The 15,503-nt window shown below is 45.9% G+C and overlaps 1 pseudogene; it reads left to right on the forward strand.

The window, feature by feature from the left end:
- LOC112396447 (store-operated calcium entry-associated regulatory factor-like) overlaps window positions 1-15,503 on the forward strand; it is a 46,621-nt pseudogene that overhangs the window by 24,226 nt on the left and 6,892 nt on the right.

The raw sequence follows: 15,503 nt of genomic DNA on the forward strand, positions 1-15,503 counted from the left end.
AGAGAATATGGGAACCTGATAACATGGATTATTACCCACTTTTAGCTTTTTAGAGACATGGGTGGACCTGCTTCTCCCTAATGTCTTTTATTGTTGTAAAACACGTAACATAAAATTTACCACCTTAGTCATTTTTAAGTGTCCAGTTAAATGACATGACATGCATTCACACGCTCGTGCAGCCGTCACCACCATCCAGCTCCAGAACATTTTCATCTCCCCAACCTGAAGCTCAGCACCCATTAAAGACTGCGTCCCCACTATACCTCTCCCAGCGCCCAGCCCCCACCACTCTACTCTCTGTCCCTATGGATTTAACCACTCTAGGGACCTCACATAAGTGGAATCGTATGACATTTGTCCTATTGTGCCTGGCTTAGTTCACTTAGCATATTTACCACATTTTATTTATCCATTCACCTGTCTGTGGACATCTGGATCATTTCCACCCTTTGGTTATTGTGAATAATGCTGCTATGAGCATGGGTGTACAAATACCTCTTTTTTTTTTTTTTTTTTGGGTAGACGCACAGGCTCAGCGGCCATGGCTCACGGGCCCAACCGCTCCGCGGCACGTGGGATCTTCCCAGACCGGGGCACGAACCCGTGTCCGCTGCATCGGCAGGCGGACTCTCAACCACTGCGCCACCAGGGAAGCCCGCCTTCCTGTTTTTAACAGTGTCTTCACCATTTCACATTCCCACCAACAATGCAAATGGGTTCCGATTTCTCCACATCCTTACCAACACTTATTTTCTCCTCTAATCTTTTACAGGGATTTGAATTTTTTTTAATTTTGAGATAATTGTTGATTCACATGCAATTGTAAGAAGTACTGTGGGGAGGTTCCACATACTCTTCACCCATTTCCCCCCAGTGGTGACATCTTCCATAACTTTAGCATAATATCACGACTAGGATATCAACATTGACACAACCCACTGACCTTATTCAGATGTCACCACTTTTACATGTACTCGTTTGTGTGTGTGTGTGTGTGTGTGTGTGTGTGTGTAGAATCAGTTTTTTGCAAATGTATCCCACGCATGGATTCATGTGACCACTGCCACAGTCAAGACACAGAACAGTTCCATCACAAGGATCCACAAAAAGGATTTTAAAAATCTTTTATTTGGGGGGGCTTCCCTGGTGGCACAGTGGTTGAGAGTCCGCCTGCCGATGCAGGGGACACGGGTTCGTGCCCCGGTCCGGGAAGATCCCACATGCCGCAGAGCGGCTGGGCCCGTGAGCCATGGCCGCTGAGCCTGCGCGTCCGGAGCCTGTGCTCCGCAATGGGAGAGGCCGCGACAGTGAGAGGCCCGTGTACGGCAAAAAAAAAAAAAAAAGTCCTATAAAATCTTTTATTTTGGAAAAACTAAAGCTACACCAGAGAAAAGAGTGGAGTGTAACGAACACCCATGTAACATCGCCCAACTCCAGCAACTCTCAATTTATGGCGGATTTTGTTTCCTCTCTAGCCTCACCCACTCCCACGTTACTACGCAGTAAATCTCAGCCTTACCGTTTCATTGTAACCAAGCATTTCAGACTGCAACTCTAAGAGGCTCATCACTTTTAAGCAGAACCATAACACGTTTATCATTGTGCTCCATCCCCTCCCCACAGCCAACAGTAATCCCCAGAGGCTTCACAGAGAATTTGCAGATATCCTAGGTTCTCCTTCACCAAGTGACCTCCTAGAAAGGGTGCCCATGGGCTGTAAATAAGTTGCTGAAGGATAATAGACAAGAGTAACAAGTTCTTTTTCTCCCACCTCTCACAGCCAGTCCATCAGAAAACTCCATTCCACCACCTGCAAAATAGAATCAGAATCCAAGCCTGTGTCACCACGTCTGCTCCCATCATCCCCGTCCCAGCAACCATGTCTCCAACCTGGGCTGCTGCCCAGCCTCCCCCCTGCTCTCCCTGCCTCCACCTCTGCTCCATTCCGCCTGGTCTATGCACTGAGCCACAGGGATGCTGTCAAAACCTAAGCCAGAGCACGCTCTCCTCTGCCCTGCACCCTCCAGGGCTGCTCATCACATTCAAGAGCCTAGACAATCAGTCTCTCCCCAGCACCCCTGCCATCTTGGGATTTCACGCACTCCTCTCTCTCTCTTTGCTGCCGCGTAGACATGCCAACCACTCTCCCACCACAGGGTCTTTGCCCACGCTCTGTCCTCTGCCTGGAATACTCTTCTCCAGATATCCATTTGACCTTGCTTCCTTCAGGTCTCTGCTCAAATGCCACTGTGCGAGTATCTTCTATTTGCACACCTGGATCTACTCAACACCTATTTCTACCCTGCTCTGCCCCCCAGGTGCTGACTATAGGGACAAACCCCACAGACTCCTTTGTCCTCTGGCTCCCATTGGGTTTGGCCCATGGGGGGGGGGACTGTGAGAAGGTTGATGAGGGGAGAATAGAGTGAGGTCGGATATTTATTCCCCAGGCTCCCTTCCCAGATGACTGTTGCAGGCCGTGTGCACACAGCCTTCCTCCTCTTTGTCCTCTGTCCTGTCTCCTCTTCTCCCACCCTCAGTGGGACGGTAGCCCCACGCCACTATCCCCATGGTTTTCCTCCATCCTGCCCATATTGTTGTAAGTAGTCCCTCTGCTAACTCTCCTCCTGTGACCCCCTTGTCGTGCCAGCTGTTCCCTGCCGGGACGCTGACTGATGTAGTCATTTTCTCAGTGAGCCTGTCCCTGGCTATGCCAGCCTCCAGGACCACACCCTCCCTGTATTCTCTGCCTTGTGTTCCTCGGCATTTCTCACCACCTAACGTGGTACATACTCTACTCACCTATGTTTATTGTCTGTCTCCCCCAACTGGGTCAGCTGTGTCCTGTTGCACAGGCTGTGCACTGCACGGTTCCTGAGGTCACCATTTACACAGACTACAGTGTGATAGGTCAACGTCACCTCCTGGAGATGCACACTGGGTGGCCCTGCTACCCACTGGAATATAAGCTCTGCCTTTTTCTTTTTTCCACTACTGTATCTCAAGCGCTTAGAACGGTGCTTAGCACACAGTAGCTCCCATAACATTGTCTTTAATGACAGTTCATCCTTTTTTACTTCCCATGAGGAGTGTAAGTATCCTTTTAGGGTGGTGTCAGGAGGTCTTAGTGAGTTTTGGGAGGGTTTCCCTTGATATTTACCCCACGACTGTAAGGCCCGGACTGTTTTCCTTACCTACTGTATACCTGCTGTAATGTGTGCTCTTACTGCCCTTCTCAGTTCTCCTGAGAGTTGCCCTTGGCCAAGGAGGAGCCCCCTTGCCTTCCACAGCTGGGATAGCCCATGGCCAGTGACGGACACAGGTACAAAATCCTGCCCGCTTGCCTCAAGGTGAGACTGACTCGGTGGTGCCGCGTACAGGGCCAGGCGTCCTCACTTAGTACCCAGCCCACGGGCATAAGCGTCCTGACTCGGGCTCCCCTTCCCGGGAACCTGCCCTAAGACACGTGTGCGCCCTCCATGCCTGGCATACCGTGCAGCGCACAGCAGGACGGGTGAACATTTCTGAGTGAACGAATAAAGCAGTATGGGTTGGCTTTCCAGCTCTGTAGCCTTCCCGAGTCATTCCTGATCCTGAGCCTCAGTTTCCCAAAAGGCCTGGTGGAGATAATCCTATTCACCGACATGACCCTACAGAGCTGTGAGGGACCAACGCTTGTTGGGAGCATTTAGACACACCCAGCAGAGTGCCAAGAAAGTCACATCCCCGAATTTCTCCGACAGCTTTGGGAGGTGGGTGCAGCAGGCTCCATCACCCCAGCGTGCTCCGCGCTTCCCTCCTCTCTGAATGTTAAATCTCGTCTGGCCAACTTACTTGTTAGCTCCTGGTAGGGTGGCTTTCTGTCTCATGGCCTCTTCCCCCCAGGGGCTGGGGCTCAGAAGCTCCGTGTGGATGCTCTTTGTCTGATTGAAAGTGCTTTGGAAACCAGGAGGGACTCGGGGAAAGACAGCAATCAGAATGTACCATTAGGTATTAATGCCACCTGCCATCAGTGCGCCGGCCAGACTGGCTTCCCTTGAGTCTGCCGGGCTGAGGTTAATTAGTTTTTGGATTTCTTAGCTGTGGGGTGTCTCTGTAATCATCGGCCACCTGGCCCCAGCTCAGCCCCAGCGGGAGAGAGGCCTCTAGAAGAATGAGCTGATGGGAGGCTATTCTTGCGGAGGGAGAGCCCCTCAGAGCTGAAGCCATGCTTCGGCGGCCAGACTGCCCACCTGCTCACCCCACTTGAGGAAGTGGCGGCCTCCGGAGGTGGGAGTGACTCTCAGCACACAGCAGAGCTGGATGAGAGCTCAGGCTTCCTGTGTTATGGTCTGGGGTCTTGTGCACTTCTGAATCCCTCCATCCCTTCCCCAAATTCTTCCCCAGCACCTTCGCAGGCTGGGACGCTGGGATTTCATGGCTGACTAAGCCAGAGTAGCCCTCCCGTCCCAGGCTTACACAGTAGTGGAAGCCCGCGCCAATCAACAGGCAAGCAAGCTAATACACTGATAATGGCAAGTGGCGAAAAGGCCATGGAGGAGACAACAGCGCAGTGAAAGAATCTACCGTGGATCGCCTTACACAGGGACATTGGGGAAAACCTCTCTGAGGGGCTGACTAATCACTTAAGAATTTTCTTCATAGAATGGCAGTGAATACATCGAGGAAACAATAGAACAAGAAAATCATAATTTCGCAACCCCTATTAGTGGATCCAGGCTTTGGGCACCAGTGGTTGCAAACATCACTAAAAGGGAGGCCAGCAGACACTAAGTGCTTCGTGATGGAAGAACACCACAGGGCCCTGAAATTGCCATAAAATTAAACGGAAATCTGATCGAGCCCCTAGCCCAGCACTAGCCAGTGAAATACACGTGGAGGCGAATCAACTTATCACATACGTAAGTTAAAATTTTCTAGGAAGCCCACTGAAAAAGTAACAAGAAACAGGTGGACTTAATTTGAATAGTATGCCTTATTTAACCCAACCTATCCAAAATATTATCATTTCAGTACATAATCAATATGAAAAATGATCCGTGTAGTAGTTTCCATGCTTGTTTCATGGTTAATCTTTGAAATCTGGCGTGTGTTTGACACAGCACGTCTCAGTCTGGACGCGCCACATTTCAAGTCTTCAGTAGACACAAGTGGCTGCTGACAGCCGTCCCGGACAGCACAGCTCTAAGCCAGCTCTCAGCTTCCAGGAAATGCAGAGGACAAAGGAATACGTGAGACCACACCATGCTGACGCAATCAGCAAGATCCAGATACTCCGGATTTCTGGAAAACTACAGAAAAAGCAACCCAGCTTTTTTTTTTTTTTTCTTTAAAGAAATGCATTGTAAGTGGGAAAAATAACGGAGAGACAATCCATAAATTAACAGTCTTCAGAGACATACATATCAACCAATCACAATGTGTAGCCAATTCCAAACAATACATAAAACATTTTATAGTGTTCATGAAATAACTGGATAGCTGAACACTGAATGTTTGATGCTATTAAAGGGTAGTTATTTGTTGTAGGTGTGATAATGACGTTGTGGTTATTTATTTTTTGAGAGAGTCGTTGTCTTTTAGAGAGACATACTGAAATATTTATGAAGGCATTCTGAAAATAATATGAAGTCTGGAATTTGCTTCAGAATAATACAGGACGAGGGAGAAGAATGGAGGTGGGGGTAAAATGAAACAAACTTGATAATGGGTGATGCTAGGTGATGGATACATGGATTTTATTATACTATCCTGTCTACTTTTGTATATGTTTAAAATTTTCCAGAGTAAAACAATTTTAAGGAAACTGGGATGATATTGGAAAGGAATAGGGATAGCGGGGGCCACAAAACAACAAATTCCATGAGGGCAGGGATGTCTGCCTTATCCATCAGTGTTTCATAGCAACTCACACAGACATGACACATGGTAGATACTTAGCACATTTTTTTTCTTTTTTGCAGTTATTTTTGTCCTTAGGGCCCTTTGGATATATCCCACCAGGGATGTACAGATTACTCTGTTTTTAAGAAATAATTCTCTCTATGCAGTTATATCACCAACTTTTGCAAAGGTTTATTTGTTAGATTTTATTTTTTACTTAGTGATTTTTTTAACTTGAATTTTGTTTCATAATTGCGTAAAATATTTGAATGTTTCCCAAGTCAAATCTACAAAGGAAGGCACAAAGGAGCTCAACTTCAATCCTGACAATTTCCTTTCGAGGATTTATCTCTACGTTTTGGCTACAGCTAATGGGAGTGAAGTCACGCACTCCTAGCTAAAGGGGGTTGACCCATGGCCCATCAACTAGCCCACTGGTCACACCCTTTTGGAATCTGAGACTCTAACAGAGGGACAAAGAGATGAAAGTGGTTGGATTTTACTCATCGGGGATGGCGTACTGACCAGAATGCCCTTGCTCTGGTCTCACTCCCAGGGTCCCGGCATCAGCCCTCTGACATTGCTTTGGATCCTGCATGGGTCCCAGGCAGGTCCTCCAGGTCCCAGGCAGGTCCTTCATGAAGTTCTGAGCCTCTGATATGAATTCACCAAATTCCCTCTGCCTTACGTTAGCCTGAGTCTGTTTCTGTTGCTTGCGCCTTAAGAAACCAAACTCACGCCATTAGCCATTAGCAGACTCTTGTGTTGGGGTCCACGAGAGTCACACCCATCCCTATGCGGAGCTGCCAGATTCTGGTCTTGGAATAGTGCTTCTGAGCCCTCACTCCGCCCTGGGTGAGGGACTGCATTCCTTGGTCCACAAAGCTTACTGTCTGGTTACTCAGGTCTGAGGGCCCGAGGGCTATGGCTTCCTGTGCTTTCCCACTTTGCCTGGCCTCTGAGTATCTCTGTGCCCCCAGCCCCAGCAGGGAAGCAGCCTACCTGGCCCCCACCAGTCTCAGCCCAAGGAATGGAAGTCACAGCGGCTGGGCCAGGATGGGGCTGGGAGGGGGTCTTCCCTTGGTCTGCCCCCGTTTGCTTCCTGCTGGCTTCCTTTGACGAGCGTCTTCCTCCCCTGCTCGCTGCCCACTTGGCTGGGAGGACACAAGAAGGCTCAACAGTTGCTGTAACAACACCCACCGCCTTCCTCTGCACTTAGCCAGGCTCTTCATTCCCTCTCAGGTAATGCATCCGCCTGCAGTGACCAGGCTCCCTCAGGCCTCAGAGTTGGGGTTGAGCAATTATCCTTCTTACTGTCAGTCGTGTTGTTATCGTTATTGTTGGTTTGGAGCTGCCGTTTACTGAGAGCTCACTATGATGGACTCAGGATGCTAACTAAGCACTATCTCATTTAATCTTCACAGTGACACTATGAGTCAGGGAATATTGCTCTATCTCATTTAATCTTTACAAGCACTATCTCATTTAATCTTCACAGTGACACTATGAGTCAGGGAATATTGCTCTATCTCATTTAATCTTTACAAGCACTATCTCATTTAATCTTCACAGTGACACTATGAGTCAGGGAATATTGCTCTATCTCATTTAATCTTTACAAGCACTATCTCATTTAATCTTCACAGTGACACTATGAGTCAGGGAATATTGCTCTATCTCATTTAATCTTTACAAGCACTATCTCATTTAATCTTCACAGTGACACTATGAGTCAGGGAATATTGCTCCCAATTTATGGCTAAGGAGAAAGTCGGTATGGTCTAGTTTATAACAGCAGGGGCCCTGTACCTGACTGCCCGGGTTCAAATCCTGACTCTGCTAGATGCTAGCTGTGAGGGCAAATTACATATCTGCTCCCTGCCTCAGTTAACCCATCTGCAAAATAGAGAGAATAATGGTGCCTGGAGTAGCGCCTGTCATATAGCAAGGGCTTGTCTTGGTTATCCCAGAAGCATTTCCTGAGACAAGGATACCAGCAGAAGTATAGTTTGGGGGAGGTCTGAGGCCGGGAGTAGGGAATGAGGCGGGGAAAGGAAGGCAGCCCAGAAAGTGTGCTTTATTAATTAAGGGACCGCCGTGGACAACTGGAGATGAAGTCTGCTGGGAGCAAGCGAAGACACACGTGCAGTACAGCATCTCAAGAGTGATGGACTTGGGGTATTTATCCACCAGCTCCCGTCAGCTATAGGTTGAGGATTGCTCCTGGGTGGGTATGAATTCCCCAGCACTTCTGTCCTTCTCTATGGGCTCTGCAAAGTTACTCTGACAGCTGGAGAAAGCCTCCAACCGGGTGATGCAGGTGGCGGCAGCAGGAAGCTGGGGTGGGCATGTATTGAAGGCACCAGTGGTGTCTGCTACAAAGCTAATGAACACTTGTCAAATGAATGAACAGAGGAAAGGAAACTGCGGGTCGGTTGGTCGCCAGAATGCACCACCCCAGCCCCATCCAAAGATGTCAACGGTCTAATCCCATCATGAATATGACAATACGTTATGTTACGTGGCAAAGGGACTTTGCAGATGTAATTAAATTTACAGACCCTAAAACAGGGAGATTATCCTGGTGGACTCAATCTAATGACGTGAACCATTAAAAGCAGACTTTCCCTGGTTGGAGTAGGAAATGAACCACAGGAGAAGCTGGAGGGTTTCATCAAAGCATGAGAAAGACTTGACCTGCATGAGAAGGAATGTGGGTGGCCCCAGGAGCAGAGGCTAGCTCCCAGGTGACCACTGGCAAGGAAACGGGGCCTCGGTCCTACAGTCACAGGATCTGGATTCTGCCTACAAGCTGACTCTACTTGGAAGCGTGTTCTTTCCCAGAGCCTCCAGGTAAGGGCCTGGGCTGGCCGACACCTCTATTCCAGCCTGTGAGACCCTACGCAGAATAGCCAGCTGAGCCCCCTGGACTTCTGAGCTACGGACTGCGCGATAACAAATTTATGTTGTTTTAAGCCACGGAGTTTGTGGGAATTCGTTACAGCAGCCCTAGGAAACCAGCACAGAAACTAAGGCTCAAAATGTGCCAGTGACCTGCTCGACGCCACACAGCCAATAAATGACAGGGCTGGGATGTGGACACAGACTTGCTTATCTTCAGTTCCCAGGTTCCTGACCTCTACGTAATGCTGTCTCCTGCTCCTTGAGGGGAAGGAGGGGAGAAGGGAACCCTGAGAAAGGGGAAAGGGGGAGAGTGAGGAGAGCCCAGGTGAACAATGTAGCATCAGCTAAGAGCACAAATTCTGAGCCGGACAGGTTTGTGTTTCAAGTCTGCTCTGTAACTAATTAGCTGGGTCACTTGGGGCAAAATCACGCTGCTTCCCTAAGCCTTACGTTCCTCATCTGTAAAGTGGGGATGATACTCCCTGACGGAGTACATTGTGACGGTTAAGTGAGGTTGTGCTTGTACAGAGCTGTGCGTAATGCCTGGACGCAGGAAGCGCTCAGTAAGCGTTACCTATTATTATAGTCATGCGCTCAGCATCTAGTTTGTGTCAGGTGCCTTAGAGGTGCCCCATGCACACGACCACTCTCTGAGGTAAGTACTGTCGTGCTCACTTTACAGATGAGGCAACAAGGCTCACGGAGATGAAGGGACTTGTCGAAAGTCACATAAATGGTGTCAGTGCTGGACTCAAACCCAGCTCTGCTTGGGTCCCAGACCCTGTGTCTTTCTCCTGCACTTCCCGGCAGTCCTGACCTCTCTGTTTGGGGCCTGAGCAGTGAGCCTGGGGAACCATCAGAGCCTTCCTCTCTCTGCCCTGAGCGCAGCCATGTCAAGTCCAGAGGTTCACAGAAAGGTTTCACCTCCCAATTTCATTTTGGTCTGGCTGTCTGATTCATGGTCCCTACCTGGTGCCAGAACAGGGCCTCCTGGCTTCACGAAGCAAACACTCAGAGGGTCCTTCCTTGGCTGTGTCACACCCTGTCCTGGGCACTGGGGGGCACTTAGCTCGGACAGCCCTGAGCACACCCAGCCCTTGAAGAGCACCCAGTCTCATGAAGGAGACAGACATGGAGATAATGACAGCACCACATGCCCAGGTTATAATCCAGGTCTGAACAGCAGGTGGTGATGACGATGGTAATAATAACACACTGTACTGGGATTGTTTTCAGAGCTGACTAGTGAGATAATAGAAATTCAAGAGGAATAATGCAATGCCAGGGCATCGTACGTTTGTGAGAGGTGAGAGGGATTTAAGAAAAAAAAAGGAAGGAAATAGGAATGATTTGGAAAGGGTGTTGAAATTTAGACTGTTTCTAGAGGAGGCCTTACAGAGAAGATCCATCTAAATGAAGCCCTGAGGAAGTGATGGAGTGAGCTACGAAGATACCTAGGAAGAGTTCCCCAAGGAGAGGCAAGAGCCAGCTCAAAGCTCCCAGACTGGTGTCAAATCAGCACGTGAAAAGATGCTCCACGTCATTTGTTATTAGGTAAATACAAGTTATTCAAACCGTGGTATTGAAGTCTCTGACATTATTGAGTTTTCCGTTTCTTCCTTCAATTCCATCAGTTTTTGCTTCATGTATTTTAGGACTCTCTTGTTAGGTACATATATGTTTATAATCGTTACATCTTCTTGATGCATTGACCCTTTTATTATTATAAAATGTCCTTCTTTGTCTCTACTAACAGGTTTTAAAGTCTATTTTTTTCTCATATTAGTATAGCCACTCAAGCTGTTTTGATTATGGTTTGCATGATACAGCCTTTCCCATCTTTTTATTTTCAACATATTTTTTTCTTTGAATCTCAAAAAACAGCACAAAGTTGGACCATAGTAGGCCTTAAAACAAGTCTTTATACACTTTTAAAAGATTGAAAATCATATAAAACATGTCCTCTGGCCACAGTGGAATAAAATTAGAAATCATCATAGCTGTAAATACCTACAAAAAAGGAGAAAGATCTCAAATCAATAACCTAACTTTACACCTTAAGAAACTAGAAAAAGAAGAGCCAATTGAACCAAAAGCAAGCAGAAGGAAAGAGGAAGGAAGGAAAGAAGGAAGGAATTATTAGAGCTAATAATTAAATTCAGGAAGGTTGCAGGACACAAGATCTGTATCTGAAAATCAGCTGTATTTCTGTGGACTAGCAATGAATGGGCCAGAAGTGAAATTAAGAAAACAATTCCATTTACAACCAAAAGATTAAAATACTTAGAAATAAATTTAACAGAAGAGGTGAAAGACTTCTTTTACATTGAAAATTACAAAGCACCTTTGAAAGTGACCAAAGACGTAAATAAATGGAAAGACATTTGTGTTCATGGACTGGAATACTTAATACTCTCATGATGGCAATACTGCCCAAATTTATCTATAGATTCATTGCATTCCCTATCAAAATTATAGTTGCCTTTTTTTTTTTTGGAAGAATAACAAGCTGATCCTAAAATTCATATGGAAATGCGAGACGCCCAGAATAGTCCAAACAATCTTGAAAAAGAATAACAAAGTTGGGAAGAATCAAACTGCCTAACTTCAAAACTTAATTCAAACCTATCAAGTAATCAAGACTGTGGTGCTGGCATAAGGGTAGACACACATTTGGAATAGAATTGACAGTCCAAAAATAAACCTCTGTCTTTATGACCAATTGATTTCTGACAGGGTGCCAAGACAATTCAACAGGAAAAGAAAAGTCTTTTCAACAAAAGGTACTAGGAGAACTGGATATCTACATGCAAAATGAATCATAGACACACATGTAAGAGCTAAAACTGGAAAACTCTTAGAGAGAACATAGGTGTTAATTTTAGTGACCTTGGATTAGACAACAGTTTCTTAGATATGACACAAAAAGCACAAGCAAAAAAAGAAAAAAATAAAGTGGACTTTATCAAAATTAAACCCTTTTGTGCTTCAAAGAACACCATCAAGGAAGTGAAAAGACAATGCACAGAAAGGGACAAAATATTTGCAAATCGTATATCTAATAAAGGGTCTAATGTTCAAAATACATAAAAACTCTTAGAACTCAACAGTAAAAGACAAATAATCCAGTTTAAAAACGGACAAAGGACTGAATAGACATTTCTCCAAAGAAAATATAAAAACGACCAATAAGCACATGAAACAATGTTCAACATTTGGGAAATGCAAATCAAAACCACAATGAGATACCATTCCACATCAATTATGACGACTATAATAAAAGAGGAAAAACCAGCAACAGCAAGTGTTGACAAGGATGTGGGGAACCTGGAACTCTTATACATTTCTAGTTGGAATGGAAGTGGGGCAGCTGCTATAGAAAACAGAGTGGCAATTCCTCCAAAAGTTAAACACAGAATTACCACAAAACCCAAAGATTTCACTCCTAGGTATATGCCCAAGACCTGAAAACGTATGTTCACAAGAAAACCTTTACACAAATGTTCATAACAGCATTATTCAAAAAAGCCAAAGAGTAGAAACAACCCAAATGTTCAGCAACTGATGAACTGATAAAACAAAATGTGATGTATCCATACAAAAGTATATTATTCAGTCATAAAAAGGAATGAAGTACTTACACATGCTCAACGTGGATGAACCTTGAAAATATTATGCCAAGTAAAAGAAGCCAGATAGAAAATGTCACTTATTGCATGATTTTATATATATATATATACATACATACATATATATGCCAGAATACGCAAATTCAGATTCCGAAAGCAGATTAATAGTTGCCAGGAGCTGTGGGGAGAGGCGAGTTTGGAATGACTGCTAATGGGTACAGGTTTCCTTTCGGATGATGAAAATGTTCTGGAATTAAATATTGGGGATAGTTGCACAACCTTGTGAATATACTGAAAACATTGACTGTGGACTTTAAATGTTATATAGTTTAATGAAAACAATTAAAAGAACAGCATGCATACCCAGCACTTGTATTAGGACCCTTTTAGCTGCGGATAACAGAAGTACAACCTCCACTAATTTAATCAGCAAGTTTACTGGCTCGTGAAACTTGGAGTCCAGAGGCAGAAGGAGCCTTCAGGATTCATTGATCCAGTAACTGAATGTTGGTTTCATGAATCCTGACTTGTTAAATCTCTCTGCTCGTAGCCCTCAGTGTCAGATTTTCTTCAGGCTGGTAGTAAGATATCTCACGTTACTCCGGGCATCACCTCACAAAGCACCATCCAAGGCAAAAAAGAGAGCTCATCTTCTTAAAAGTTTTCTCTTAAGAAAGGGGAAACTTCCCCCAAAGCCCCCAACAGACACGCCCTCACAGCTCACAGTCAGAATTGGCTCATGTGCTCATCCTAAGGCAATCAATGCAGACAGGAATAGGATTACTTTCAGACCACTGAGGTCCAGTCTGGATCTTGGGGTCCAGCAGTTGGCTGGGTGGGGAAGGAGTGGATATCGAACATAGTAAGAATTAGGAAAGAAGGGGAAAATGGATGCTTGATAGGAAACCAAGAGCTTAATTAAGTTATCTCAACAGAATATGACTGATTCAATTTTTATAAATTTGATTAACCTAATATTAATATATTTAATCAATGAACTAGAAAGAAGTGCATGGACAATGTGGAATCCAGTATTCTCTACAGAGATTTAAGATGTAATAGTACCAACCAAGGATGCATCATAACCTCCATCCTCACTGCAAGAGAATCTCCTGAGAGGTTCCATCTCCCAATAGCTGGAAATCCCCTAGCAAGAGACCTTAGCTACAGAATAAGAGGAACACTTTGGAACTACCTACGCGTGTCTCAACAGCACAAATGAGTTGATTTCTAATCATTCCTCTCTAAGAAAGGGTGATTTGCAGAATATTTCTCTCCTATTTATAAATGGAAAAATAGTTAACAAAAATAAAAATAAACACATTTTTAAAAAGTAGGCAAGGGAATTCCCTGGTGGTGCAGTGGTTAATAATCCGCCTGTCAATGCAGGGGACACAGATTCAAGTCCTGGTCCAGGAAGATCCCACATGCCGTGGAGCAACTAAGTCCATAAGCCACAACTACTGAGCCCACGTGCCACAACTACTGAAGCCCGCGTACCTAGAGCCCATGTTCTGCGACAAGAGAAGCCACCACAATGAGAAGCCTGCGCACCGCATCGAAGAGTAGCCCCCACTCGCCGCAACCAGAGAAAGTCCGCGTGCAGCAGCGAAGACCCAACGACCCAACACAGCCAAAAATAAATAAATAAAAATAGGCAAAAGACTTGAATAGATGCTTCACAGAATAATATATACCAATGGCCAATAAGCATGTGCAGAAGTGCTTGACTTCAAAAGTCAACAGGGAAACGCCATTTCTAAAATTAAAAGCACTGAAAAGCCAAATGTTTGTGACGCTATAAAGCAGCTCAAAATGTCAAACATTGCTGGTGGGAGTGTAGAATGATATGTCCACTTTAGAGAACAGTCTGTTAGTTTCCTATAAAGTTAGCAATACCACTTCCATGACCCACCGATTCTTCTCCTAGTTATTAATCCACGGGAAATGAAAACATATGTCCACAGCGTTATTCAAGAATGTTCATAGCAGTCTTATTCATAATAGCCAAAAAGTAGAAACAACCCAAACGTCCCTCAACAGGACAATGGAGGAATAATTGCGGTGTATTCACACAATGAAATACCACTCAGTAAAAGACAGGAGTCACGACTGCTGCCTGCCCAGCATGGACGAATTTCACAGATAAGATGTTGAGTGAAAGATGCCAGACCCCCAAAAGTACATGCTGTGTGGTTCCATTTATGAGATGTTCAAGAACAGGTACATCGAATTCATGGTGATAGAAATCAGAACAGTGATTGCCTACAGGGGTTAATCAGAAAGGAACACGAAAAACCTTCTGGGATGATGGAAATGTTCTATATGCTGAGAAGTGTGTTCATTACACAGGTACACATTTATCCAAATTCACTTATTGGCACACCCAAGACTGGTACATTTCAGTGTATGTAAATTTGACTTCAATTAAAAGAAATGAAAAAGTTGAGAGCCAGAAGTTGTGACTGGAGGGAGGGTGTCTGGAGCCAAATGGGAAGAAGCAGGGATTCAGGGCTCAAGAGTTTGCCTCTGATGTTCTGGGCCCTGGGGACATGCAGGGGTGTGTGGCTCAGCCTTTGCTGCATGTTCTGGGGACACTGTCTCCTGTTACCCTGCTGTGCAGCTTTGGTGGCTGAGTCAACCGAGCTTCCTGAAACACCTTGGAGAGTTTGTCTCTGAGGAGAGGCTCAGGTGGAGGCACAGCAGCCTCTGGGTCTCCCTGCCTCCGATCCTGAAGCAACCAAGCGTGGGGAGGAACATCCTGCACAGCCCCCGCTTTCCTGAGCAGAGCTGGACGGAGGCTTCTGAGAAATCTCATTTCAAGTGCCTGCTGCCCGCCCAGTCCTGCTCCATGATTTCTCACCGCTCTGCATGGGTGATGACTCAGTGCGGGGGAGGGAAACAGGAACGGCGCTCTGCCAGAGGAAGCCTGGGCTGCAGCTGGGCGAGGAGAAGCTGCCCATCCCTGCCAGGACTTGGGGTTTCCTCTCCTGATCTGTCTGCTGTCCATTCTGTCCAGGCAGGATGAAGGAACAGAAAGGGCTTGAACTTTGCGGACAGACTAAGCTGGGGCGGGTGGGGGGG

The sequence above is a fragment of the Neophocaena asiaeorientalis genome, unplaced genomic scaffold (assembly GCF_003031525.2).
Source record: "Neophocaena asiaeorientalis asiaeorientalis breed wild unplaced genomic scaffold, Neophocaena_asiaeorientalis_V1.1 scaffold75, whole genome shotgun sequence".
Classification (NCBI taxonomy): Eukaryota; Metazoa; Chordata; class Mammalia; order Artiodactyla; family Phocoenidae; genus Neophocaena; species Neophocaena asiaeorientalis.